The 26,646-nt window shown below is 42.9% G+C and overlaps 1 long non-coding RNA gene across 1 annotated transcript in view; it reads left to right on the top strand.

Annotated features, from left to right (window-relative positions):
• The window catches only part of LOC117091969, a 173,882-nt gene that overhangs the window by 52,658 nt on the left and 94,578 nt on the right, over nucleotides 1–26,646 (top strand). The window lies entirely within an intron of this gene.

The following is a 26,646-nucleotide window of genomic DNA, read 5'->3' on the forward strand; positions in this document are numbered from 1 at the left end:
GGAACTTAGAAAAGGAATGAAGAAAGGTAGTTTTGGTCTCCTGCCTAGGCCCCACAATCTTTCCTAGTGGACCTAAAGCTCAGGGATACCCTGGGTTCCAATACTGCACGGGGTATGGTGTGCTCAGTGAAGTGTTTGATACTCAGTGGGGCAGTTTATTCTGTTTTTAAAACTATAGTCAGTTTCTCTTCAACCATTATGCAAGAAGATGTGGGAGAAGCCACACATCAAGAGGCACCTTTTGGAAATCCACCAGGAAGGTTGATGGAGCAACCTGGAAATACAAAGCTAACAGCAGGCAAGGGTTCCAAAAAGCCTTGTTCAGACCTGTCTCTGTGCTTCTCTCATGAGGAGGTTCACAGCTACCTTACTGCTCAAAAAGGGACTTCTTGTCAGGTGAGGCCTCCTGACCACCTCCCCAATCTGGAAGTTTGACAAAATCCCATAGATTTTAAGGTGCTCATGGTGTGAAGTTTTGGGAACCTTCCAGACTGAGTCTCTTTCAGTTCCTCAAGAGTTCCACGCTTGTTACCTGCCGGCCTTTGCCCATGTGGTCATCTCACCTTGGAACACTCTCCCCATCGTTCACCACTCCATTTGCCTAAATCCTGGAGAGCACAACTTCCTCCAGGAAAAAAAACCATCTGGAGGAAGTTGAGATGAAACTTCCTCCAGATGGTTTTCCTCAAGCCTCCCCCATCATCTTAAAGAATCAGGTTGCCCTCCCTTGTGCCTTCATTGCCCACCGCCCCCATTGCAGATAATGCCCCTTTCATTACCTAGCTAATGAACAGTCTGGAGAGGAGAGAGAAAAAGACATGAACTCTTGAAATCATGTGACATTTTAAATTTATATCTGTTATTTACTTTATAGCCAGGCATTATTCGAAATACTGTAGACAGCTGATAATATTATAGGATGGATAGGTGAGTGCGACTGCAGGCCCTTGATAAGTCAGGTGTGTTGTTTGCACAGAGAGACTGTGGCCAGGGAAGGCCTAACCTATAGGTTTTGGAGTATTCAAAGGTTTGAGGGACATGAGAGAGTAATGCATCCTTAGTAGCACAAGGAGGGTAAAGCCTCCTCTTGTCCCTGGTATCTGACTGCAGCAGCTTCTCCAGCGGATTCTCCAAAGGCATCCAATGGCTAGCTGTAATTTACATAGCCACCCTCTTTATTTTTTTTGTCTTAGGTTTATTTATTCACTTTTTATTAAAGTATAACATGGCTACAAAAAAAATACACCTAAGTGGCAATTGGACGAAGTTTTACAAAATATACACACCCACATAACCAACACCCAGATCAAGAAACAACACGTTCCTACATCTTAGAAGTCCCCCATGCCCCTTTCCAAGTTACTCTCTCTGTAGCCCACAAGTTTAACCTTTATCTTGATTTCTAACAGCACATAATAATTTTGCCTGTTTCTGTTCTTCAAATATAGTTAGCCTTTTATATCCGCAAGTTCTGCATCCACAGGTTCAACCAACCACAGATTGAAAATATTAAAAAAAGACACAATGATAAAAGTAATATAAATAAAAAATACAGTATGACAACTATTTATATAGCATTTACATTGCATTAGGTATTATAAGTAATCTAGAGATGATTTAAAGTATACAGGAGTATGTGTGTAGGTTATATATAAACACTATGCCATTTAATATAAGGGACTTAAACATCTGTAGATTTTGGTGTCTTTGGGGAGTCCTAGAACAAATCCCTTCCTTGCAGGTACTGAGGGGACGACTGTAAATGGAATTACCTAATACATGTGTGTGTCTTTTGTGTTTGATGAGCTCCCTTTTCAAATATAACTTAGGATTTATGCTTATTGTATGCCATGATAAGAACACATTAAAAAGATAATAAAAAATCTTAAAGGGTATGTAGATGAAAAAGTAGGAAAGGAGGTAATGTTAAATTTTAATGATCTTATTTTTAACTGAAAAACATCCATGAGAAGTGAAAAAAAGAGTTAAAAATTGAGTAAAGATAAAAGGCTAAGAGTTGAAATACAATAATGAAATAGGCTGGAAGAGAGTAAGAATAAGATAAAATACTAGAAATTGAAGGGCACCAGAATATGCTTGACATATGGACTGTTTTGACCTAAAGGGAATTGAGTATCAGAAGCAGCAGGAAGAGCTCTTTACTTCTTCTTAACTGCCTAAATATAGAGTATAAATTTCCCCTTTTGGCAAGGGAAATGTACATTTATAAAGGAAATTTGTAAATGTGTCTCCTCCCAGGAAGACAGCTACTCCTTGGGACAGCTCTTATAACGTCAGAGCCTCTTACTTGGATCACCAAACAGCCCTTGTGCATCACACAATCCCCCCTCACCTTCCCATAACTTACCTCTTGTTTCCAGAAGCCCAAACCCCACTTTTCTGCTCCCAGAAGCCCAAACCTGCCTTTTATTTGTTTACCCTAAGATGGTATACTGGCCTTAATCATCTGGTCACTTCCTGAAGTTTTCATTTCTTTGTGAACTCCGCTGCATGTGTATATAATTAAATTTGTTTTTTCCCCCGTTTCTTATTAATTTGATTCAAGGGTCCAGCCAGTAAAGCAGGAGGATAGAGAAAAGAAAGGGTTTCCCTCCATACAAAATTAATGAATACAAATATGAAAATAAGAGACATAAAGGATAATGACTATAGATCATAACAGATGAGGCGAGAGAGTTAACATATAAGAAGTTTTTTTTAAAGTATGAATAAGAAGTTAAAATCTAAAAATATAAGGGTAAAAAGTTAAATAAAATGTACATAGACATAGTGAAAGGATCATATAGAATTTTTTTGAAAAAATAATAAAATTTTTAAAAATATGAGAGAGTGGGGAGAAAGAGATTAAAAACAAAGTAGGTGAGCTTTAACATAGTCCTTAAAGAGGCCGGGCACCTCTGGCCATCCGTTTAAGCAGCAGAGACTCTGGTGGGCAGAAGTCAAAATGGTGGCCTTAACTCTCCCACCTTCTACCTCCCCAGAGGCATCACTTCTGTCAAACAGTTGGCAGGGACAACGACTTTGGGTGATGGTTCAAGCTGTGGTCACCATAGTGTTAGCATTTCTCGCAGTTATATGGGACAACTCAATGAGTTGGCTGACAAATCAACACTTAAAAGCCCTCAGCACCTTGGTGGTACGTGGTGGGTATCTGCTAAGTTTTTTAAAGGATTAGGTGCTAGGTGGAAAGGAGCAAAAGGAGATATAACACAGTGTTCACGTCCAACCCCACTTCCCAGGAAATTGCTGAGGCCTCAGATAATTGTTTTATGATGGTGATGATAATGGAAATTACACATATTTGTCCCTAAAGTGTGTCTGACACTGCACTAGGCATTTTTCCACAGATGGCCTCATTTTTAGAGCTCTCAACAACCTTGCAAATGCTGCATTTCATAGATTCTAAGACTCCATGTTTCCATATGTTAACATCTTTAAGATCAAGTTGAATCTTACAATCTATGTGATGAGAGTCTTATATTGTGATTTAATTGTCAAGGTTATTTTTTGTTTCTCTTTTGCTAAGTGTACATAAAACAATGGCAAATCTTACAGTGTGTAGTGTGCTAGATTTGATGAAATACAGTAGATGTGACTTTCCATGGTCTCCAGATGAGAAAACAGGTACTCAGAGGCCAAACAAGCTGTCTAACATCATATGCTGGTAAATGCCTGGTGTGACATACATACTCCAAAACTTTTTCTTTTTCTCTCCTGGAAACCCAAGTGCTAGAAAGTACCTGTTCTGTACTGGGAAGGTTGAACCCCAGAATGTGAGAGCTGAAAAGCTCCCAGGAGTCAAGCTTGTGCTTGGCACCAGGACAGAGGTGGCCCTGGACTCAAGCTGTGGCTTTCCTCTCCTCCCAGTTCACAGTACCACACTGTCTCTGTCCCAAGACCTTGTTTCTGCTTTTTCTCTTTCCTCTGTTCCACCTCCTGCCCTTTTTTTTTTTTTGACACCCTTTGGTGTTTTGGATGTTTCTTGTTTTTGCTTTTATCTTACCAGCTGCTGGTTTCACCAAAGAGACAAAGAGACACCAGCAGGATGGGAATATCAGGCTCCCATTCTTTTTCTTTTGCTCCTTTCCAGTTATGTGACAGCTGGTTGGCTACCTCTGGAAATGTATTATGGCCTCTGAGATTTGATGAATCGGAGAAGTATGAGCAGACACACACATCCATTGCCTTACCAGGCCAGGAGAAATAATATTATCTCCTTGTGGGAACAGTTTATTCTCAGAGTGCTTTGATTTAAGCTTACAAGGAGAAATGCCCAGTTACGGAGCAATTTCCCAGAATATTCTGTTTTAGCTGCCTGGCAGTCCTTTGTGCTAAATGATAATGGCCCACATCTGGAGAAGCGTGGTGGGGGTCTCCCTGGATGCCTTGGCTTTCTGGTTTCAATCAAAGTGTCTTATCATTCTCTCACAGGTGCTTGGAAATGTAATGAACTTGTGGAGAGCAAAATGAATATGCAGTGCTGAAAGGGATCTTTTGATCCAAGCCCTTTATTCTGTGGATAAGGAAAGGGAGCCCCAGAGAGGTGAAGTGGCTTGCCAAAGTCACCCAGCAGATTATGGCCAGGATTATAATCTAGGTCACCGACTTAAAGTCATCCAAAGGTTTTCCTTGAAAAGAGCTATAGAAAACGTACAGTAATGTTTGCTGTGACTCTTTCTCATGAGTCCTCCTTGAGCTCGAGCAAGCCACTTGTTTGCACTATGCATCAGCTTTCTAACTCATCTCCTTGCTTCCAGCTCTCCCCACACTAATAAACATCTTTATTACTGTGAGATTTATCTTCTAGGTTGAGCTTCTAATCACTTCTCCCTCTTCAAAATACTTGGAGGCTCCCAAAGAATAAAGCCCAACTTCTTGGCATTGAAGCTGCACTTGGTCTGCACCACTTCACAACACTTCCTTAATGTCCTCACTCAGCCTAAACTGCTTGCCGTTTTCTTTTCAAGGCTTGAAGCCTTTGTTCATGCTGTTCCAGCTACTGAAACATACTTCACCATAGTTCCATCACTCCCTTAAGCCCTGGTTTTTTGTCAGGGAGGTCCATTGTGGCAGATCCTGGGAGGAGGGGACATGATGGATTCTGCCAATTTGCTATTGGCAGACTTCTTCTCTGCCCATTGAGTTATGCAGGCAAGTAGTCACCATGAGGCAGTCCACTGCAGGACATTCAGTGGAAAGATAGAAAGACAGTTTGGGGACAGTCTGGCAGCAGATGGTAGGTAGGTAGTGGGCATGAAGACAAGCCACTTGACAGCAGGTTTCAGAACTCCAGCTTCTGGAATGGTGCACTGTGGTGTCAGGTTTTGGGGACACAGAAGTAAACCACACAAATGTGGCCTTACCCGCAAGAAGCTTGCAGTTTGGTGGGTAGGACAAATGTTAGAATAGATGATTTCATCAAGTACTCAAAATCTTATAATTTTCATTTTACAAATAAGAAAACTGAGTCTTGGAAAGGTTGAAAAATTTCCCAAGGCTGCCTAGTTCGTTAGTTTTAGAGACAATTCCAAAGCCTATGCTCCCTTTAGTCGTAATTTCACTTCTGGGGAAACAAGGGGTCAGGGTTGAGTAGTGAGGCGATGATTTAGGCCTGGAGTAAATACTGTTATTGTTCGTAATAGGGACTATTCATCATGGGAGAACAAGCTTTACATATGCTATTTTTAAATTTCACAATAACTCTGCAGTAAGAATTAGCCTTTCCATTTTACAGATGCAGAAGGCAAAGATTAGCAAAGACAAAGAATATGTCTAAAATCACCTACCTACAGGGGAGAAAGGTGTTCAACCTAGATCTATCTGACCATCAAATCTGTGTTCTTTCCAGTGGACTAGGCTGCCTCTTCACCACCAGTTACCTAAAAACCATTGAGAGCCTCTTTTTTTGTTTTTCTTCTTCAAGGGAAGGAGGGAGAAGGAGAGAAAGTGCATGTTGACCATAAAAATGAAGAGATTACAAATAGTTTAAATGTAAAAATGTCATGTTCACCTAACTCAGATTTAGAAAACCCACCACAAATCTTGGGAAATTCTGCCTTCCATAATGGGAACTGTCACTTTAAGGCCTGTAGTTTTACCAGATTTGCACAAGGGGAGCTTTGAAGCACAATCTTCACTTATTATCTTCATTTATTATTCAAGTTTTCTCTTTCCTGTCTGGGTATCCACATTGGTGGAAAGTTCTTAAAGTCATGTTTAAGATTAATCAAATGAACAGAGATGCCCTTTACACCTCCCTTCTAGAGGCCAATGTGCAGAACTTCAAAGAGGCCCAACATGTTCCAGGTCTGTTCCTTATCGTTGGCCATACTCAGGGCACTACCTTGACATTGGCACTGCACACTCATGACAGGGTGGAGTATCCTGTTCAAAGGGGGCCCATCTCATGCATTTGTCTTGGCTTTTCCTTTACAAAACTTGATTAGATTCTGTTCTGTGGCTATTTCAACTTTGAATGGAGATGTAATCTCTTGGGTTTTTTTTTTAACCTGATAATTCAATTCTCCTCCCCCATTCCCCAACCCAGAAAACCATCTTTCCATAAGGCTGAGAACAATTAAATATTTTTATTGTTTTGTGCTTGGTCTAATGAGAATCTTCTGTGGATGTATTAGTCCATTCTCATGCTGCTATAAGGACATGCCCAAGACTGGGTAATTTATAAAGGAAGAAAGTTTAATTGACTCACAGTTCCACAGGGCTTGAGAGGCCTTAGGAAACTTACAATCATTGGCAGAAGGGGAAGCAAACACATTCTTCTTCACATGGTGGCAGGAAGGAGAAGAATGAGAGATAGCAAAGGAGGAAGCCCTTCATAATCCCACCAGATCTTGTGAGAACTTACTCACAGTCACAGGACTAGCATGGGGGAAACTGCCCCCATGATTCAGTTCCTCCCACCAGTTGCCTGGCACGCATGAGGATTATGGGAACTGCAATTCAAGATAAGATTTGGGTGGGGACATAGCCAAACTATATCATTTCACCCCAGCCTCCCCTAAATTTCATGTCCTCACATTTCAAAACACAATCAGGCCCTTCCAACAGTTCCTCAAAATCTTAGCTCATTCTAGCATTAACCCAAAAGCCCAAGTCCACAAGGCAAGTCCCTTTGGGCTATGAGCCTGTACAATCAAAAGCAAGTTAGTTACTTCCTAGATACAATGGAGGTACAGGCATTTGGTAAATTCACCTGTTCCAAATGGGAGAAATTGGCCAAAATGAAGGGGCTACATGCTCTGTGCAAATCCAAAATCCAGTGAGGCAGTCAAAACTTAAAGCTCTGAAATGACCTCCTTTGACTCCACGTCTCACATCCAGGTCATGCTGCTGCAAGAACTGGGCTCCCATGGCCTTGGGCAGCTCTATCTTTGTGGCTTTACAGGGTATAGCCCCACTTCTGGGCTGCTTTCATGGGCTGGCATTGAGTGTCTACAGTTTTTCCAGGTGCATGGTACAAGCTGTCAGAGGATCTACCATTCTGGGATCTGGAGGACAGGGGCCCTTTTCTCACAGCTCCACTAGGCAGTGCCTCAGTGGGGACTGTGTGTGGGGGCTTTGACCCCACATTTCCCTTTTGCACTGCCCTCTCAGAGGTCTCCATGAGGGCTCTACCCCTGCAGCAGACTTCTGTCTAGACAACCAGGTGTTTCCATATATCCTCTGAAATCTAGGTGGAATTTCCAAACCTCAATTCTTGATTTCTCTGCATCTGCAGGACCAACACTATGTGGAAGCTGCCAAGGCTGGGGGCTTAAATCCTCTGAAGCAACAGTCTGAGCTGTACCTTGGCCCCTTTTAGCCAAGGCTGAAGTGGCTGGGATGCAAGGCACCAAATCCCGAGGCTGCACACAGGACGGGGGCCCTGGACCCAGCCCATGAAAAATTTTTTCCCTCTTAGGCCTCTGGGCCTGTGATGGGAGGGGTGGCCATGAAGTTCTCTGACATGACCAGGAGACATTTTCCCCATTGTCCTGGTGATTAACATTTGGTTCCTCATTACTTTTACAAATTTCTGCAGTAGCTTCAATTTCTCCCCAGAAAATTGGTTTTTCTTTCCCATTACATCACCAGGCTGCAAACTTTCCAAACATTTATGCTCTGCTTCCTCTTGAACTCTTTGCCACTTAGAAATTTCTTCTGCCAGATACCTTAAATGACCTCTCTCAAGTTCAAAGTTCCACAGTCTCTAGGGCAGGGGCAAAATGCCACCAGTCTTTTTGCATAGCAAGAGTGACCTTTACTCCAGTTCCCAACAAGTTCCTCACCTCTATCTGAGACCACCTCAACCTGGACTTCTTTGTCCATATCACTATCAATGTTTTGGTTAAAGCCACTCAATGAGTCTCTAGGAAGTTCCAAACTTTCCCACATCTTCCTATCTTCTGAGCCCACAAAATCTCTAGAAAGTTCCAAACTTTTCCACATTTTTCTGTCTTTTTCTGAGCCCTCCAAATGGTTCCAACCTCTGCCTGTTACCCAGTTCCAAAGTCGCTTCCACATTTTTGGCTATCTTTATGGTAGCACCCCGCTCTCTGCAGTACCAATTTACTGTATTAGTCCATTCTCTTGCTGCTATAAGGACATACACAAGACTGGGTAATTTATAAAGGAAGGAGGTTTAATTAACTCACAGCTCCACAGGGCTGGGGAGGCCTCAGGAAAATTACCATCATGGTGGGAGGGGAAGCAAACACGTCCTTCTTCTCATGGTGGCAGACTGAGAACAGAATAAGAAGAAGCATGAGAGCCGAGCAAAGAGGGAAGCACCTTGTGAGATCATCAGATTTCATGCGAACTTACTCACTATCATGAGAACCGCATGGGGGAAACTGCCCCCATGATTCAGTTACCTCCCACCAGGTCCCTCTCACCACACATGGGAATTATGGGAACTACAATTCAAGATAAGATTTGGGTGGGGACACAGCCAAACCATATCAATAGCCAAACCATATCAACATTTCTGAACCCAAAATGCTCAGAACTGCTTTGCACCCCCTCAGGTAAAGATCAATGGTCTAGGGGCCAGGAAAAAAAAGCACTGGGTACTAGGCATTTTTAGTATAATTTTCTATGTCCTCATCATAACTATTTTATGGAGGAGGAAATTAAGGCTCAGGGAGTTGCTCAAGGTCACACAGTTAGCAAAGAGCAGAGCTGGGATCCAAACCCAGGTCTTTTTAATTCCAAAGCCCATGCTGGAATAGCTACAGCGTACCGTCTGATTTTCTAAGAGACATAATGCAGTGGCCAATATGCAGGTCCCAGTCAATGGGAGCTTGAGTAAGTCAATGTGCTATCTTGAGACCCTCTATTTTATTTTCCTTGATTCTGCAGGCAAGAAAAGAAACTCAAAGTTTCTATAATGCTAAACATTTCATGGTTTGAGTATTGTTTCTAAAGCCCCTCATTCTCGTCACCCAGAACCAAAGCAAAAGAGGTTCACGTTCAAATCTTGCCTCATATGTAAATCTTTTCTTTATCTATTTAGTTTTTGCTTTAAGAAGAAAGGAAACCTGACTTTTTAAAGTGGAACCTTGACTCTACTGAGGAATTTTTTTCATTCCTGAAACTTTTCAAAACGTATTTACTTTTGAAGAAAGGAATGACTTAGTTTTCCCTTTACCACACGTGTCCTCTTTGTCAAAATAAAATGAATTCTTCTGTGACTATTCCACCAAGCCTTTCCAATCTTCTCAACTAGTGCCCAGGACTTTCTGTATTTATTCAATAAACAGTTCCTGACAGCCTGCTCTGTGCCTGCAGGGTGTGTGCGTGCGCGCGTGCGTGTGCTTCCCTAAGATGGCTAAGGGAACACCCTAGCAGGAGAGACAGACACATCTAAAACTGAGTACACAAAGTGCTAAATGCTATAACAGGGGTGAAATTTCACTTCTTGCTACTTTGGGTCCAAGAAGCGGGGGCCTTATGGGAGTCAGCACATGTGAATCAGATAAGAGGGTGGTGTTCATATGTCACTGACCAGGGCTTCAGGGATAAGATCTGACCCTAGGGAGGATGTCATTGAAAGTAGGAAGGATCCTGGGTCAGGTCACCAGGGCCCTAACCCTGGGTTGGGGATTAGGGGTGAACTCTGACCTGGTTCAGGACTGGGATGCTGGGCAGGGCCACAGATCTTAACTCAGAGAGAGTGACCCAGGCAGAGCCCTGAACCCACAATTCAGGCCAAACACAGGAGTAGAATCTCAACTTAGAGCTTAATGGATAACTAAGCTTAAACTTCAAGGGTTCCTTTAGCTCTAAAGGAGGAGGCCTGGGTTGGAGAGAAAGAAAGGAGTGGAGCAGCAGATTGGTGTTTAGGTCTTGCAGACCAAGTACCCAATCTTTCTATCAGCTTGTACAGATGTGGGACAAGCCCAAAAGATGGAGGGTGGGGCCTGAAATCTGTCAGTGGTCAAATACAAAACTTCAAATCAGATTCTTTTTTTTATTTTTTATTTTTAGAGACAAAGACAAAGTCTCACTCTGTTGCCCAAGCTAGAATGCAGTGGTGCTATCACAGTTCACTGCAGCCTCAAACTCCTGGTTTCAAGTGATCTTCCCACCTCAGCCTTCTGAGTAGCAGGGACTATAGTCTGACGCCACTGTGCCGCACTTAAAAAACAAAACAAAACAAAACAAAACACAACTGTAGAGATGGGGTCTTGTCATGTTGCTCAAGCTGGTCTCAAACTCTTGGGCACAGTCAATCTTCCTGCATCAGCCTCTCTGTGCCTGTAGCGTGTGTGTGGGGTTACAGGAGTGAGCCACCACACCCGACCAAGATGTTTTATTACAAGATCAACTACCTATTTGGCATTTTATGTCTAAGAAACATTCAAGTTCATCATGGCCAAAGCAAAACTTTTGATTTACGACTCCTTTGCCCCTCAACTTGTCTCTTGGTCCTCCCCGTTTAATAACAGGGCACTGTAATTCACCCATGTGCTCAGGCCAGACACCTAGGAGTCACCTTGGATTTCTCGACATTGCTTATTCCTGCATCGGCTAGGCTCTCCCCTCTGTCTCTCCTGTCACCACCTTAAGTGTCAGTGGCTGAACAGGTAGGGCACTTTGTGGGCAGCACATAAGCCAACTCCTGATCATTAAGTGAGGATGGTTTGGTAAAATCACTTTCTGTAGGTTTAAGCCATCGTGATCTACTGGGTCCCTGAAACGGTCACATAGCTGATGGCTGCATTTCTGTTGTTGCTCCTCTGTGATCAAGCCTCTGTGTGGCAGTCAAAGTGACCCTTGAAAACATAAGCCAACCATGTCATTCTCCTGTTAAATTTCATTCTCAGAATAAATTTCAGTCCGTGTTATGGCCCCCTAGGACCTGCCCCTGAGGTCATTTGCTATCCCTCTTCCTCACTTTACCCTGGTCTACCTGGCTTGCTTTCTGTTCTTTGACTGTATCAACCTTATTTCTGTCTCAGGGCCTTTTTGCTTGCTGTTTTCTGTAGCATAAATACCCTTGTATCTGCTTATTTACGGCTGCCTTCTTTTAAATCATGTCTCATTTCAAATGAGAGGTCATCTTCTCAGAGAGACCTTCTCTGATTACACTCTGTGATGTAGCACACTTGCCTTCCCACACCCCCCTCTAATTTCCACGTTCTATTTTTTCCACATTTTGCTTATCTTTACTTGACGTTTGTTTGCTTACTTGTTTATTGTTTATCCTACCCATGACACCAATAAAATGTAAGCTTCCTGAGAGCAGGGACTTGTTTAGTCTTTTATTTCCAGCATGTGCAACAGAATGTGGCACCTAGTAGAGAGTCAATAAATGCCTTGAAATGCTTTAAAACTTCTTACCTCCATGCTCCAGGGCATGGTCTTCATTCCAGAGAGTCCGTAAGACCACATCTCCTTAGAGGTGATGAGGGTTGGGAAGCGCATGGTAACAGAGCAGTGTAGATCAAACACATTGGGTGTAATCACATCATGTTGTCATTTATAAAAAATCCAGAATATGTATTGAGCAGGAAAGAATGAAGAATTTTACTGCCTCCTAATACATAATACATCCCAACGATTTAACATATAAGAGAACTTTGTAGACAAACCTTAGGCCAGGAAAGGAGTGGCCTGAGGATCTAATTTTCTCCTGCAGTCCAAGTGAAGAAGAGCGTTTATGACTGCCAGGCAGAGGTGAATTTACCCTGAAACTAATGACACTTAAGCTTTAGGGTTTCTCACTTGTATAGGTATCTTCCAAGGCTCTGAGAAGGGCTCCAGCAATGCGTTTGCATAGTCATATACATGTGTGTGTACAATGTTCAAAAGTAAGGCATTACTTAAATTAGCTCAGGCCACTGCCTCTCTACTCCAACTTCTAATATGTCACACTTCCCCTTGTATTTGCTGGCATTGGAAAGCTGTGGGCATTGCTGGAATTTGGTGAGGCGAAGTTGAGTGGGGGATGCATTTGGTTTGAGTTTCATGAGATTTATTGATGTGAATCACTGTCTCCTCCATTCATAATTAAGTTGTGATAGACATCCTGTGGTAGAAAAGTCTTCCAAAACCATTTCTACCGCCCACTGTGCTCTGGCAAAGCCAGAGGCGGGATCCCAATATGAACATGTCTGCTATTCTGTGGCAGCAGGAATACATGAATACAGGAGGAGAAACAAAAAGGGATCAGTAGCTAGTTTGTGGAAAATGCCTAAAATGATCAGATGTTTAAAATTCTAAGTGGTGGATTTGGTTCTCCTTGGCACCTAAGTCAAAATGGAAGTTCTCATCCACAAGAAATATACTCAACAAAGCAGTATGTGCAATTAAAAGTGCCCCCTGCATTAATTGTGTGAAATAAGAGTTTTTTTTTTTTTTTTTTTTTTTTAATGAGCATTCCTGTATTCACAGGGCACAGACCTGTATCAGTATTACCAATGGCAAGTACCTCAGTGTGAAGTCTCATGTCTTATGCATCCCAAACCGTCAAGCCCCATCTTAGACCATCTGGATTGTCTTAATGATGTGTCTGACACATCTGGTTCTCACAAAGTGTGATTTGGATCCAGAAGAAATGGAACCTAAAATTGTCACAAATGCAGTGATATAGCCTTGTGAGACAGGTGTTTCAGTGGCAACATTTCTGTACATGCTCATCAAGTCCCTGCATACTGTTTAAGAATAATTTAATAGTATAACTATGTAGCTAAAAAACTAGAGATAATTTAAAAATGATTTGAATTTTTTGCTATATCTCAGTTTTAGATTAATTTTGTATCTTTTTTCAGAATTGTTGATTATACATGAATTCAAGTCTTACGAGACAGAACTATTTTAGTGGAAGCCAAAAGTGTAAACTGAAAAAAAAGAATACTGGCTGAAACTTTAAATGTCAAAACTCTCTTTTATATCACAAAAATAACAAAATCTCTGCTGGTCAAAATTATGAAGATAAGAAAAGAATTACAATAACAAAGAAAATAGAATGAAATTGACAACAGAGGTAAAAAGATGATGACGAGAAGCAAGACACTTCTAGACAGAAAGCACAAAAACAAAAAAGAAATAAAAATTATGGCAAAGAATAAGATAATGTATGCTCTCAACAGAACACACAAAAAGGTCAACAGCAGCTTTATTTTGATGAATTCCTTGTGCCCTTTTATTGCATCCTGTTGAAATGAGCAGTAATTTCATTCAACTCGATTTGGTGAAAGACAGTTTTTCTTTAAAGGAAAAATAGCAAAACTCTTTATATACCACATAAGGACATCAGCATCAAGCTAGTTAATCAATGTCATCAACTCAAAAAGTATTTAAGGTTGGTCACACACAATAAAACTTGAAAGGCTCTAAAAATCTTACAGCTCATGTATGAAAGAAATTGTATAGATTTTTTTTCTGACTTTGATAATCCTGAAATTTCACATGACGTTCCCAGTAACAACTTACGGAGCTGAAACTTTTTCTAAAGGTTCCACAATGAAAACAAATTTCAAGAGTCCACACTAGAGGAAGAAGAGTTCAATTTTCTGTTCCTTCTGCAGAAAATAAAATTGCTGCATGTGAAAAGGTGAACAAGACGCAGCCAAAAATGGGAAAAAGTTAAAAGCAAACATTTGGGATTTTATATTTGTCAGTCTTTGAAAATGTATAGCCTTTGGTGATTTATTTTCTCATTCTAAATAAATATTCACTCTTGAACCTAATTTTGTATTTACAACTTTGTATTCTTTTTCTCTAGGTGGTCCTCCACAGGAACAAATCAGATCCATGTCAGGCGGCACCAAACCTAAATCTGCTTCTGCCTCAGCAGACAGGACATGGTAGCTGTGGCTGCTGTGGTTTCTGTGGCACTTGGGATGGAAAAACGTGGGATGCAAACCTATTCTAGCGATGCCTAGAGATGCAGGGGATAGAAATTTCTTCTGTCGACCGGGCGTGGTGGCTCAAGCCTGTAATCCCAGCACTTTGGGAGGACGAGACAGGCGGATCACGAGGTCAGGAGATCGAGACCATCCTGGCTAACACAGTGAAACCCCGTCTCAACTAAAAAAAAATACAAAAAACTAGCCGGGCGAGGTGGCGGGCGCCTGTAGTCCCATCTACTCGGGAGGCTGAGGCAGGAGAATGGCCTAAACCCAGGAGGCGGAGCTTGCATTGAGCTGAGATCCTGCCACTGCACTCCAGCCTGGGCGACAGAGTGAGACTCCGTCTCAAAAAAAAAAAAAAAAAAAAAAAAGAAATTTCTTCTATCATAATGTACTAGATAAAATTTATATTCTTTGAAACCATTAGCTACTCCTTGACCAACAAGGCAAGAGCTCTACCATATGGCATCACTCATGTAGATTGCGAACAAGAAAGCATGATTTGATCTGACCACCTCAAAACATTATTTTTGTCTCCTATTATATTAGGTTGTCCCCACAAAATTCATGTCCACCTGAAACTCAGAATTTGGAAATAGACTCTTTGCAGATGTAGTTGTTTAGGTTAGGATGAGGTCATACTAGATTAGGATGGGCCCTAATATGGTGTCCTTACGGGAAAACTAGGTGAAGAAAGACACAGAAGAGAAGACCATGTGAAGAGGGAGGCAGAGATTGGAGGTATACTGTCACAAGCCAAGGTGACACACCTGGAGCCATCAGGAGCCAGGAGAGGCAAGGAAGAATTTTCCCCTAGAGGCTTGGGAGGGAGTACAGCCCTGACAGTACCCTAATTTAGCACATCTAGCCTCTGGAACTGTGAAAAAATATATTTCTGTTGCTTTAAGCCACATAAGTTTGTGGTGATTTGTTATGGCAAACCTAGGAAGCTAGTGTACTTGGTAGCTGGTATACTTTGGGTGAGACTGGAGCAAGTACTGCTAGTGGTCAGAATTTTAAGAGAGGCAAGCAGAGAAACCCGTCTCCATTGCCTCATGACTTTGTTGCAACACAAACATTCATGGTGCTTTCATTATACACAAATTGCCTGCACAGCAAGGGGATGGAGAAAGCAGTTAGACACAGTCCTGGCCTCGTGGAGCTTATGCTTAGGCAGAGAGATGGCAGGATAAAAAGATGGCTGCTTCGCAAGGGAGAAAAAGCAAAGCAGGGACCCAGCCTACATTTCCCACAGGGATTGCTGGGGTGGGGCGGGTAAGGGGGCATGAGTGGTTTGATACTGAGCTGGCAACAAACTGGAGAAAGGCCTGAGTGCAGGGGGTAGGAGAGAGAGAGGGAGGGAGGAGATGGACTTAATCCATTTTCCAAGAGGATGAAACTGGGAGGAGAGTGGAAAGTGTTTCAAGGTGATTTTTCCAAAGGATTTCCGGATGGGGTGCTGTTCAGTGACTGGTGGTGTGCTTTTGACAAAACCAACAGTGAAACTCTCCATTATTACCTAAAGCTTTCAGAGTGAGACCAATGTTCCTCTGATGTGGCATCGTATAGATACACGGTCATGAGACCTGGCTTTATGCAGGTTACTCATGGACACAGATATTCATAGTAGAAGGTGGGATGTGAGCTGGGCAGGAGGCAGGCTGCAAACAAAGCAGCAATTGAGGCCAGAAAAGGTGAAGGCACATTCCGTTTGGGAGCTAGTATTTGCTTCCCTAGGATTCTCACTCTTTTTTCAAGATTTTTAGTTTCTTTGCGCTGGGTACGTAATTCCTCCTTTAGCTCTGAGAAGTTTGATGGACTGAAGCCTTCTTCTCTCATCTCGTCAAAGTCATTCTCTGACCAGCTTTGATCCGTTGCTGGCGATGGGCTGCGCTCCTTTGCAGGGGGATATGCGCTCTTATTTTTTGAATTTCCAGCTTTTCTGCCCTGCTTTTTCCCCATCTTTGTGGTATTATCTGTCTCTGGTCTTTGATGATGGTGACGTACTGATGGAGTTTTGGTATAGGTCTCCTTCCTGTTTGATAGTTTTCCTTCTGACAGTCAGGACCCTCAGCTATAGGTCTGTTGGAGATTGCTTGAGGTCCACTCCCGACCCTGTTTGCCTGGGTATCAGCAGCAGAGGTTGCAGAAGATAGAATATTGCTGAACAGCGAGTGTACCTGTCTGATTCTTCCTTTGGAAGCTTCCTCTCAGGGGTGTACTCCACCCTGTGAGGTGTGGGGTGTCAGACTGCCCCTAGTGGGGGATGTCTCCCAGCTAGGCTACTCAGGGGTCAGGGACCCACCTGAGCAGGCAGTCTGTCCGTTCTCAGATCTCAACCTCCATGTTGGGAGATCCACGGCTCTCCCCAAAGCTGTCAGACAGAGTCGTTCGCGTCTGCACCGGGCCCGCTGCTTCCCCTGTTGGCCTTCAGCTGTGTGCTGTCCCCAGAGGCGGAGTCTACAGAGACAGGCAGGCTTCCTTGAGCTGCTGTGAGCTCCACCCAGTTCGAGCTTCCCAGCAGCTTTGTTTACCTACTTAAGCCTCAGCAATGGCGGGTGCCCCTCCCCCAGCCTCACTGCTGCCTTGCGGATAGATCGCCACAGACTGCTGTGTTAGCAATGAGGGAGGCTCCGTGGGCGTGGGACCTTCCCGGCCAGGTGTGGGATATATTCTCCTGGTGTGCCTGTTTGCTTAAAGCGCAATATTGGGGTGGGAGTTACTGGATTTTCCAGGTGTTGTGTGTCTCAGTTCCCCTGGCTAGGAAAAGGGATTCCCTTCCCCCTTGCACTTCCAGGTGAGGCAATGCCTCGCCCTGCTTCAGCTCTCGCTGGTCAGGCTGCAGCAGCTGACCAGCACCGATTGTCCGGCACTCCCTAGTGAGATGACCCCAGTACCTCAGTTGAAAATGCAGAAATCACCGGTCTTCTGTGTCGCTCGCGCTGGGAGTTGGAGACTGGAGCTGTTCCTGTTGGGCCATCTTGCTCCGCCCTCCCTCCCTAGGATTCTCCACAACCTAACATAGCTACAATCAAAAGGCAATTTATTGCAAAGTAAGTGATATGGTTTGGCTGTGTCCCCACCCATCTTGAATTGTAGCTCCCATAATTCCCATGTGTTGTGGGAGGAACCTGGGGGAAGATAATTGAATCACGGGGGCGGTTTCCCTCATACTGTTCTTGTGGTAGTGAATAAGTCTTACAAGATCTGATGGTTTTATAAGGGGAAACTCCTTTTGCTTTGCTCTCATTTCCTCTTGCCTGCTGCCATGTAAGATGTGCCTTTCACCTTCCACCAAGATTGTGAGGCTGCCCCAACCACGTGAAACTGTGACTCTATTAAACCTCTTTTTCATTATAAATTACCCAGTCTTGAATATATCTTTATCAGCAGTGTGAGAATGGACTAATACAGTAAGCAGTTTTCTTTCTAGGGTGATTGTAACTATTGATGCTAACATTGGTTCCCAACTTCACTTCCCTGGCAAAGCAGGAAACAGCTAGAGTCCACTGGCTTTAGAACATGCTCGTAGAATTTTTTCAGTCTCATCAAAGCTTCATGGAAATCCTAGCTAAGTTTCTCTTTCCATTCAGGTGTAACCTCTGAAAGCCCCCTGCAAACTCTTCCTTTTCCTTAATTATCCTTTCAACCTTCAGAGTGCATTTGCCAGGGGTTCTGAATAGATCCTTAGTTGCAAATGTGGTGTGTTATTTCTAAGACTTGTATTTTATAAAGTACATCATAAAATTGTATCTCAGGGCCCAGGTGGTTAAGGGAATAATTCCAATGTTCTATTTATTCAGAAGCAAGGGGGGCTAATCCTAAAAAAAATTCCTTTATGTATTGGCCAAGTCCCTGATGTACAGTTGGACCACATCATAAAAGGTTGTTAAATGGTTATGGCCAGTGTCAATGGATTGAATCATCTCCCTATGCAGATGATGAGTCTTTGAGATTGGGGCTGTTCACAAACCCAGATAACTTTAGAATGCAAACTTGGCCACCTGGGGAATTGGCTGCAGCCACCTGCTTTTTTGGAAACTAGTGAGGAAAAGGCATCTGTCAATTGTGTTCCCTTGGTACTAGCCCCAACTGATTCTAAAAACAACATTTAGTTGAAAATAAGCTCCCAAATGATGTCAGAGTTGGGAAAAAATTGCATCCCAAGTATCACTTATGGCCAACAGTCAATTTTTAATTTTTCCTTTGTGTCTCTCTTTTGTCTTTCCCAGGAAGCATATTCTCTTCTAGCCATGGCTCAAAGTCTACAAAACTTGCATCTTCTACCTTAGTGTGAACTTGCTGAACTCTAGTTGCTTTCACTGCAGGGAAGGGACTTTAGACCCATCTTTGCTTCTTGATGGTTTTGTGAACCTGGATGAGTCACTTTCCTCTCTGTCTTGATTTTTCCCAAATGTAGAGTGAAGGTGGGAAAATCACAGATTCTCCACATTCTGATGGGGAGAAGGTTTTGCTTTCTTCCAGAGAACCAGTGATTCTGATCATCTACAATGTTTTACCTCTTACTGTAGGTGTCGCTGACAATTTTAGCAGTGTAGCATCATTCCAAATGTCTTTTATCTACTATATCAGCCAAACTAGATATGATGGGTGATTTCATGTGTCACCTTGACTGGGTGAAGGGATGCCCAGATATCTGGTGTAAACATTATTTCTGGGTGTATCTGTGAAGGTGTTCCTGGAAGAGATTAGCATCTGAATAGGTAGACTGAGTAAAGAAGATCCACCCTCACCAGTGAGGGTAGGTATCATCTAATCTGTAGATGGGCAAAATAGAACAAAAAGGCAGAGGAAGGGTGAATTTTCTCTCTTTGCTTGGGTTGGTGCATCCATCTTCTCCTGCCCACAGGTATCAGTAGTCCTGGTTCTTGTGCCTTTGGCTTCAGCCTGGGAATTAGAACATCAGCTCTCCTGGTTTTCAGGACTTCGGACTTAGACTGAATTACACCATTAGCATTCCTGGTTCTTCAGGTTTCAGACAGCATATCATAGAACTTCTTGGCTTCCATAATTGTGTGAGGCACTTTCAATAATAAATCTCCTCATATGTGTCTATATACATCCTATTGGTTCTGTTTCTTCAGAGAACGCTAACTAATATACTAGATGATTAAATGGCCTCTGTGGGGTTACTGTACCAAATAGCTCCAACAGAGTCAATCACATTATATTCCATATATAAATGGCACCCCAGAGTTGTGCAATGTGGCAGGTAGGGAGGATGTGGTGGGAATCACTATTTCTGCATTTTGCCATTCTTTGATAAAGATAGTATCCTCAGTAATTTCTGCCTCCAGGGATGTGAAAGGGCTTTTTGCATACATTTTGCTGGGGAAGGGGGACTGCAGGGGACTTCCTTGGCATTTCCTGCTTGGGTCTTTCTTCACAGATTAGGAAGCCAGTGTGTGGAAGCCAATGTGAGTGCCTGATAATACGTTTCTAGCACTATATTCAGAAATTCCAGGATGGAGTTGATGTTTCTGCTGAGCTTACAATGAAAGTCAAATTAAAATTTCATTTATTACTTGACCTCTATAAACCCTTACTCTGCCTGCTGGACTGCAGTAGGTTCTGGGTCCTAGGATTTAGTGTTTAATTAGGGCCAGTGCCTAGTAATTCCTCAGAGATCTTTTTATCCTGTTAAAAAGGCACTAATATTCCACACTACAGAGAATTACCCACGAATAGGAAAAGCAGTTGAATATTGAGCAGGAGAAAAACAAAACCAAAAATAGGACCACTATGACATTTTTTCTTTCATTCAGCAATCATTCACTGAGTACTCACTATGTTATATTCTAGGCTGTAGTTTTCAACCACAGGTATCCTAGTATTGGTTACAGGTACATTAAAGCATTCTGTAAATAATGAAATGTTTCCTGCCAAACCATGAAAGTTAAATAGCCTGAGTAGTGTTCCATTACTTTTATCATGCCAAGTGCAATCCCACCTGATATGGTTTGGCCGTGTCCCCACCCAAATCTCATCTTGAATTGTAGTTCCCATAATCCCCACGTGTCATGGGAGGGATCCAGTAGGAGATAATTGAATCATGGGAATGGTTACCCCCATGCTGTTCTTGTGATAGTGAATGAGTTCTGACGAGATCTGATGGTTTTATAAGGGACTTCCTTAACCCCGCTTTGCCCTGCACTTCTCCTTGCTGCCACCATGTGAAGCAGGAGTATTTGCTTCCCCTTCTGCCATGATTGTAAGTTTCCTGAGGCCTTCCCAGTCATGCTGATCTGTGAGTCAATTAAAACTCTTTCCTTTGTAAATTACCCAGTCTTGGGTAGGTCTTTATTAGTAGTGTGAGAACAGATTAATATAGTAAATTGGTTCCGCAGAGAGTGGGGCGCTGCTGTAAAGATACCTAAAAATGTGGAAGTGACTTTGGAATTGGGTAACAGGCAGAGGAAGACAGGAAAATATGGGAAAGTTTGGAACTTCCTAGAGACTTGGAGGGCTCAGAAGATAGGAAGACATGGGAAAGTTTGGAACTTCCTGGAGACTTGTTGAATGACTTTGATCAAAATGCCGATAGTGATATGGACAGTGAAGTCCAGGCTGAGGTGGTCTCAGGTGGAGGTGAGGAATTTGTTGGGAACTGGAGCAAAGTTCACTCTTGCTGTGCAAAGAGGCTGGTGGCATTTTGCCCCTGCCCCAGGGATCTATGGAACTTTGAACATGACAGAGATGATTTAGGGTATCTGGCAGAAGAATTTCTAAGAGGCAAAGGGTTCAAGAAGAAGCAGAGCATAAAAATTTGCGGACTGATGATGTAATAGAAAAGAAAAATCTATTTTCTGTGGAGAAATTCAAGCCTGCTGCAGAAATTTGCATAAGAAACGAGGAGCCAAATGTTAATCACCAAGACAATGGGGAAAATGTCTCCAGGGCATGTCAGTGACCTTCACAGCAGCCCCTCCCATCAGAGGTCCAAAGGCCTAGGATGGAAAAATGGTTTAATGGGCTGGGCCCGGGGGGCCCCCCTCCTCTATGCAGCCTCGGAACATAGTGCCTTGCATCCCAGCTGCTTCAGCTCCAGCTGTGGCTAAAAGGGGCCAAGGTACAGCTCAGGCCATTGCTTTGGAGGGTGCAAGCCCCAGGCCTTGGTTGGTTACATGTGGTGTTGGGCCTGTGGGTACACAGAAGTCAAGAATTGAGGTTTGAGAACGTCTGCCTAGATTTCAGAGGATGCATGGAAACATCTGGATGTCCAGGCAGAAGTTTGTTGCAGGGGCAGAACCCTGATGAAGAACCCCTGCTAGGGCAGTACAGAAGGTAAATGTGGGGTCGGAGCCCCCACACAGAGTCCCTACTGGGGCACTGCCTAGTGAAGTTGTGAGAAGAGGGCCAGTGTCCTCCAGACACCAGAATGGTATATCCACCAACAGCTTGCACCATGCATCTGGAATAGCCACAGACACTCAATGCCAGCCCATGGAAGCAGTCAGGAGGGAGGCTGTACCCTGCAAGGTCCCAGGGGTGGAACTGCCCAAGAACCATGGGAACCCACCTCTTGCATTAGCATGACCTGGATGTGAGACATGGAGACAAAAGAGATCATTTTGGAGCTTTAAGATTTGACTGCCCCCACTAGATTTCAGACTTGCATGGACTTACAGCTTTTTCATTTTGGCCAATTTCTCCCATTAGGAATGGGGGTATTTACCCAATGCCTGTACCCCCATTGTGTCTGGGAAGTAACTAACTTGCTTTTGATTTTTACACAGTCATAGGCAGAAGGGACTTGCTTATTCTCAGTTCCCATAATTCCCACATGTTGTGCAAGGGACCTGGTGGGAGATAATTGAATCATGGGGGCAGTTACCTCCATGCTGTTCTCGTGATAATGAGTGAATTCTCACAAGATCTGATGGTTTTATAAGGGGCTTCCCCTCCTCCCCTTCGCTCTGCACTTCTCCTTGCCATCATCACGTGAAGCTGGCCGTGTTTGCTTCCTCTTCTGCCTCATGTTCCTGAGGCTCTCCTGGACATGCTGAACAGTGAGTCAATTAAACCTCTTTCCTTTATAAATTACCAAGTCTCAGGTATGTCTTTATTAGCAGTGTGAGAATGGACTAATACACCACCTCTGGGCCTTGGCACCTGCAGCTCCCTTTGCTTGAAAGTCTTCTCTTACAGAGAGCACATGGCAGTTCATCACTTCCTTCATTTTCTTGATGCACTGAGTTATGTCAACTTGGTTAAGATGGAAACTGCATTTTCCGTAATTTCTATTCCTATGTCATTCTAGGTTACAGCTGGCAAACAAGGAACAAGCATGAAATTTGGCAGGCTGAGGTAGAGCAGTAGTCCTTACTCTAAGAAAGTTATTATGGGCAGATGTGGTGATGAACAGACACGTAAGTACCTGGCAGGTCCCCACTTGGACACATTCTCCTTCCTCTGCTCCCAAATTAATCCTTAGCCATGGCCTTGTAGAGGTGGTAGCTACACAGAAGGAACAGCTTTGTATAGAACTTTCCATAAGCTTTCTTCATGATACTCCTTTAGTAGCTACACATCATGCCTTGTGAGTCCGCAAAGAAAGCTTGTGCAAAGTTCTTTGCAAAGCTCTGTGCCTCTGTTCTTTGCTCTGAAAAATGGAATGAGATTAATAGTCACTACATTATAGGGTTTACATGGCTTAACACAACCAAAGTGCTTAGGACAATGCCTGGCACATGGGAAATGTGCAGTGCATGTTAGGTTTCACTGTTGTGGTCACATTATGCAGCTTCTTATTGTTTGGGTTTAGGAACCTGAACTTAATGATGAAAGCAGGAACCCTCTGATGTTGAGCAGTGGAGTGACAGGAGCACTTTGGTCTTAGGATGATTAACCTGCCAGCTTGTTTTGAATGTAATCAGAGACCACACAACTGAAAGCAGGAGGCTTTAGTGGATGCCCAGGTGTGAAGTATCTAGCAAATTTCTCTGTCATAGGTACAGTCAACTAATGCCAAAGTTCCCCTAAGGATCAACAGACAGCCAAAAAGAAGTTCTTTGGCACTGCCTGCCTGGCCTCTGTCCCCAAGAATATTGTTCTCAGACATTGATAGCCTGATGCTTTAGGGACTTAAAACTAGAAGGAAACCAGCTATTTACATTATTTAGTAATTTGGTATAGTCAAGTGAACATAGGCTTAGACTTTTAGATTGGCATTTGTCTCCTGTTTTTGGTGAACCTTGGTGAGTTTCTTTACCTCTCTGAGCTTTAGGAGGTTTACATCTATAAAACAGAGAGAATATATCTACCCCATAGTACCTTTTAAGAATTAAAGAAATTAATGTTCCACTGTCCCAGGTACAGTACAAGGCTCTAAGTAGGCCTTCAGTAAATAGTGTTTTGAACTGGATAATAGTGTAATATGTTCATCATAATAATTATAATTAGATAGGTTGTTGTAAGGAGTAAAAGAGATGAGGTATGTAAATCATCCTGTATGGTATTCAATATGCAGTAGGTGCTTAATAAATGCTAGTTTACATCTGTCCTCCCCCTCATTGAGCTGTTTGTCTTTTCCATGGGGTCTATGTGGTTGCCAATGGTAGGCAAGGCTTATATACCCCATCTCTAGCTCATGGTCTAACAGCAAAGTGTGAGGTCTTAGCTCCTTGATTCTCAGCTGCCCACGACAACTGTCTTAGTCAGTTTGGACTGCTTTAACTAATTACTATAGGCTGGCTGGCTTAAGCAAGAAACATTTATTTCTTACAGTTCTGGAGACTGAGAAGTCCAGGATCAAGGTGGCAGCAGGTCCAATGTCTGGTGAGGGCCCACTTCCTGGTTTGCAGATGGCTGACTTCTCACCATGTCCTCATGTGGCAGAAGGCATAAGCTAGCTCTCAAGTCTTTTCTCATAAGGGCACTAATAACATTCATGAGGGCTCCACCTTTATGACCTAATCACCTCTCAAAAGCCCCATCTCCAAATACCATCCCACTGAGGATTAGATTTCAACATAGGAATTTAGGGAGACAGAGTCAATCTATAGCAATGACTTTCCCTGAGGCAGTTTAGAAAGCCCCTTTGTGCTGTGGACCAACTGGCCAGCAGCACTTCTCTTATCCTTCAGCGACTTGCATGTTAGCAGCTGCAGTTTCTCATGGACACAGGCCCTGTGTGATCTCAGCTGGACACGTCATCCAGAGCATTTCCCTGGCCCATCTTGGGACCGTTGAGACAGTCAAGCTGCACTCTGTCGCAGATTCTTTGCCAAAGCTTAGAAGCAGCTGCCTATAACTCAGATTATCATTGGGCTTTGAGAGTAAAGTATGTTTTCTATACAAACACAAGAACTGGTTTTAAGCACTTCTTTTGTCCTTTGTGTGTGGCTTTATATTTTTAAAAGTTCCATCCCATTGATTATCATCTTTGTAAATATATTTATTATCTGAGGTTGCTAAATCAATACCCAGATTTGAATACACAGTTCTGAGTTAAGTTATCTGGTCCCGTAAAAAAATCTTGCAAATTTGCTCACCAGATTTAGACTGAGAAGTTAATTAAAATCAATTGGGGGCACTGATAACACTAAAGGCTTTTACTGTTTTGTTTTTAGAAGCAACCAGGGGGGTTAGTACAAGAAGAAGTGCACAGGTCAGCCTTCAAAAGAAAAGGTTGCTATGTTTAGTTGTTCATTTGACAATTATCTATTCAGTAACTCCAATGTGCCAGACATTCTTCTAGGTGCTAAAGACAAGATAGGGGCACCAACAAATAGAATTTCTTACCTTCATGAAACTTACATCCTAGTGGGGGAGATAGAAATTTAACAATCAAATAAGTGAAATATATAATGTGTTGGGTAATAGTAAGTTTTAAGGGACAGAATTAATCAGAAAGAGGAGTATACATCATTGGGGTTGGCACTGTGAGTGCATTGAGGGTGGCCTTGGGGGTGGTAAGAGGGTTGAAATTACTGAGCACTCTATTGGACACTGGGGATATGTGGAGGAGGAGTAAGGCAAAGTCACTGCCCTCATGGGAGTGTGGCAGCAGCTGTAAGCTTTCCACCAAAATGTGTTCTCTCCTCTGGTAATAAGATCATAACTGGAACAGATGTGGCTTCCAAGTCAGGCTCTACATTTCCCAGCCCCATCTTGGAATTAAGAGTGGCCATGATAATAAGTTATTTCTAGTGGAGTATGAGTAGAAGTGACTTGGGTCCTACCAGGAAGGTGTTAAGATGGCATATGTGCCTCCTTCATGCTTGAATGTTGTCAAAATCAAAACTGAGTCACCAGTGTTATAAAAAATCCCTGACAAATAGAGCCAGAAAAGGCTATAGAGTTCTTAAGCTTGTATGCTTAATAACAAAACTATCTCAAAGACTCTACAGAAACTACAACTTTACACAAAGGTCATCACAGCCTTACATAAAAAATACTTCTGCAAGGACATCTGCCCAACAACTGTCTGTCCAAACTTGGACTGGCATCAGTCTTGTTATTGATCTTTGTAGCCAAAGATAATGATGTGTAATCCTCATTTTTTCCTTTAGAAACCTTAGCCTTTTTTATACCTCCATGAATATGCACATAGTTTACTATGGCATGCGTATTCCTGTTGCAATGCCATACTCCTGAATCAATAAATATCTTTTTTTTGGAGTACCTTTCTCTTTCATTATTTAGTTTGACAATGTGTTCTTCCTTCTGAGTCCTTGACTGACCACATGGAGGAGAGCTGCCCACTGACCTGGAATACCCACTCTAGACTGTTAAATAAGAGAGAAATAAACTTCTAATTTGTTAGTGGTATTGCACTTTTGGGGGTCTAGTTGGTATCACAGTTTAACCTTAACTAATTTATGGACTGTCATGTGCGTCCATGTGAAGAGACGACCAAACAGGCTTTGTGTGAGCGATAAAGCTTTTAAATCACCTGGGTGGAGGCGGGCTGAGTCCGAAAAGAGAGTCAGCAAAGGGAGATAAGGGTGTGGCCATTTTATAGGATTTGGGCAGGTAAAGGAAAATTACAGCCAAAGGGGGGTTGTTCTCTGGGGGGCAGGAGTAGGGGTCACAAGGTGTTCAGTGGGGGAGCTTTTTGAGCCAGGATGAGCCAGGAAAAGGACTTTCACAAGGTAATGTCATCACTTAAGGCAAGGACCAGACATTTTCACTTCTTTTGTGGTGGAATGTCATCAGTTAAGGCATTTTCACTTCTTTTTTGATTCTTCGGTTACTTCAGGCCATCTGGGAGTATATGTGCAAGTCACAGGGGATGCGAGGGCTT

Source organism: Trachypithecus francoisi, unplaced genomic scaffold (genome assembly GCF_009764315.1).
Source record: "Trachypithecus francoisi isolate TF-2019V2 unplaced genomic scaffold, Tfra_2.0 Lachesis_group12, whole genome shotgun sequence".
Taxonomy (NCBI): Eukaryota; Metazoa; Chordata; class Mammalia; order Primates; family Cercopithecidae; genus Trachypithecus; species Trachypithecus francoisi.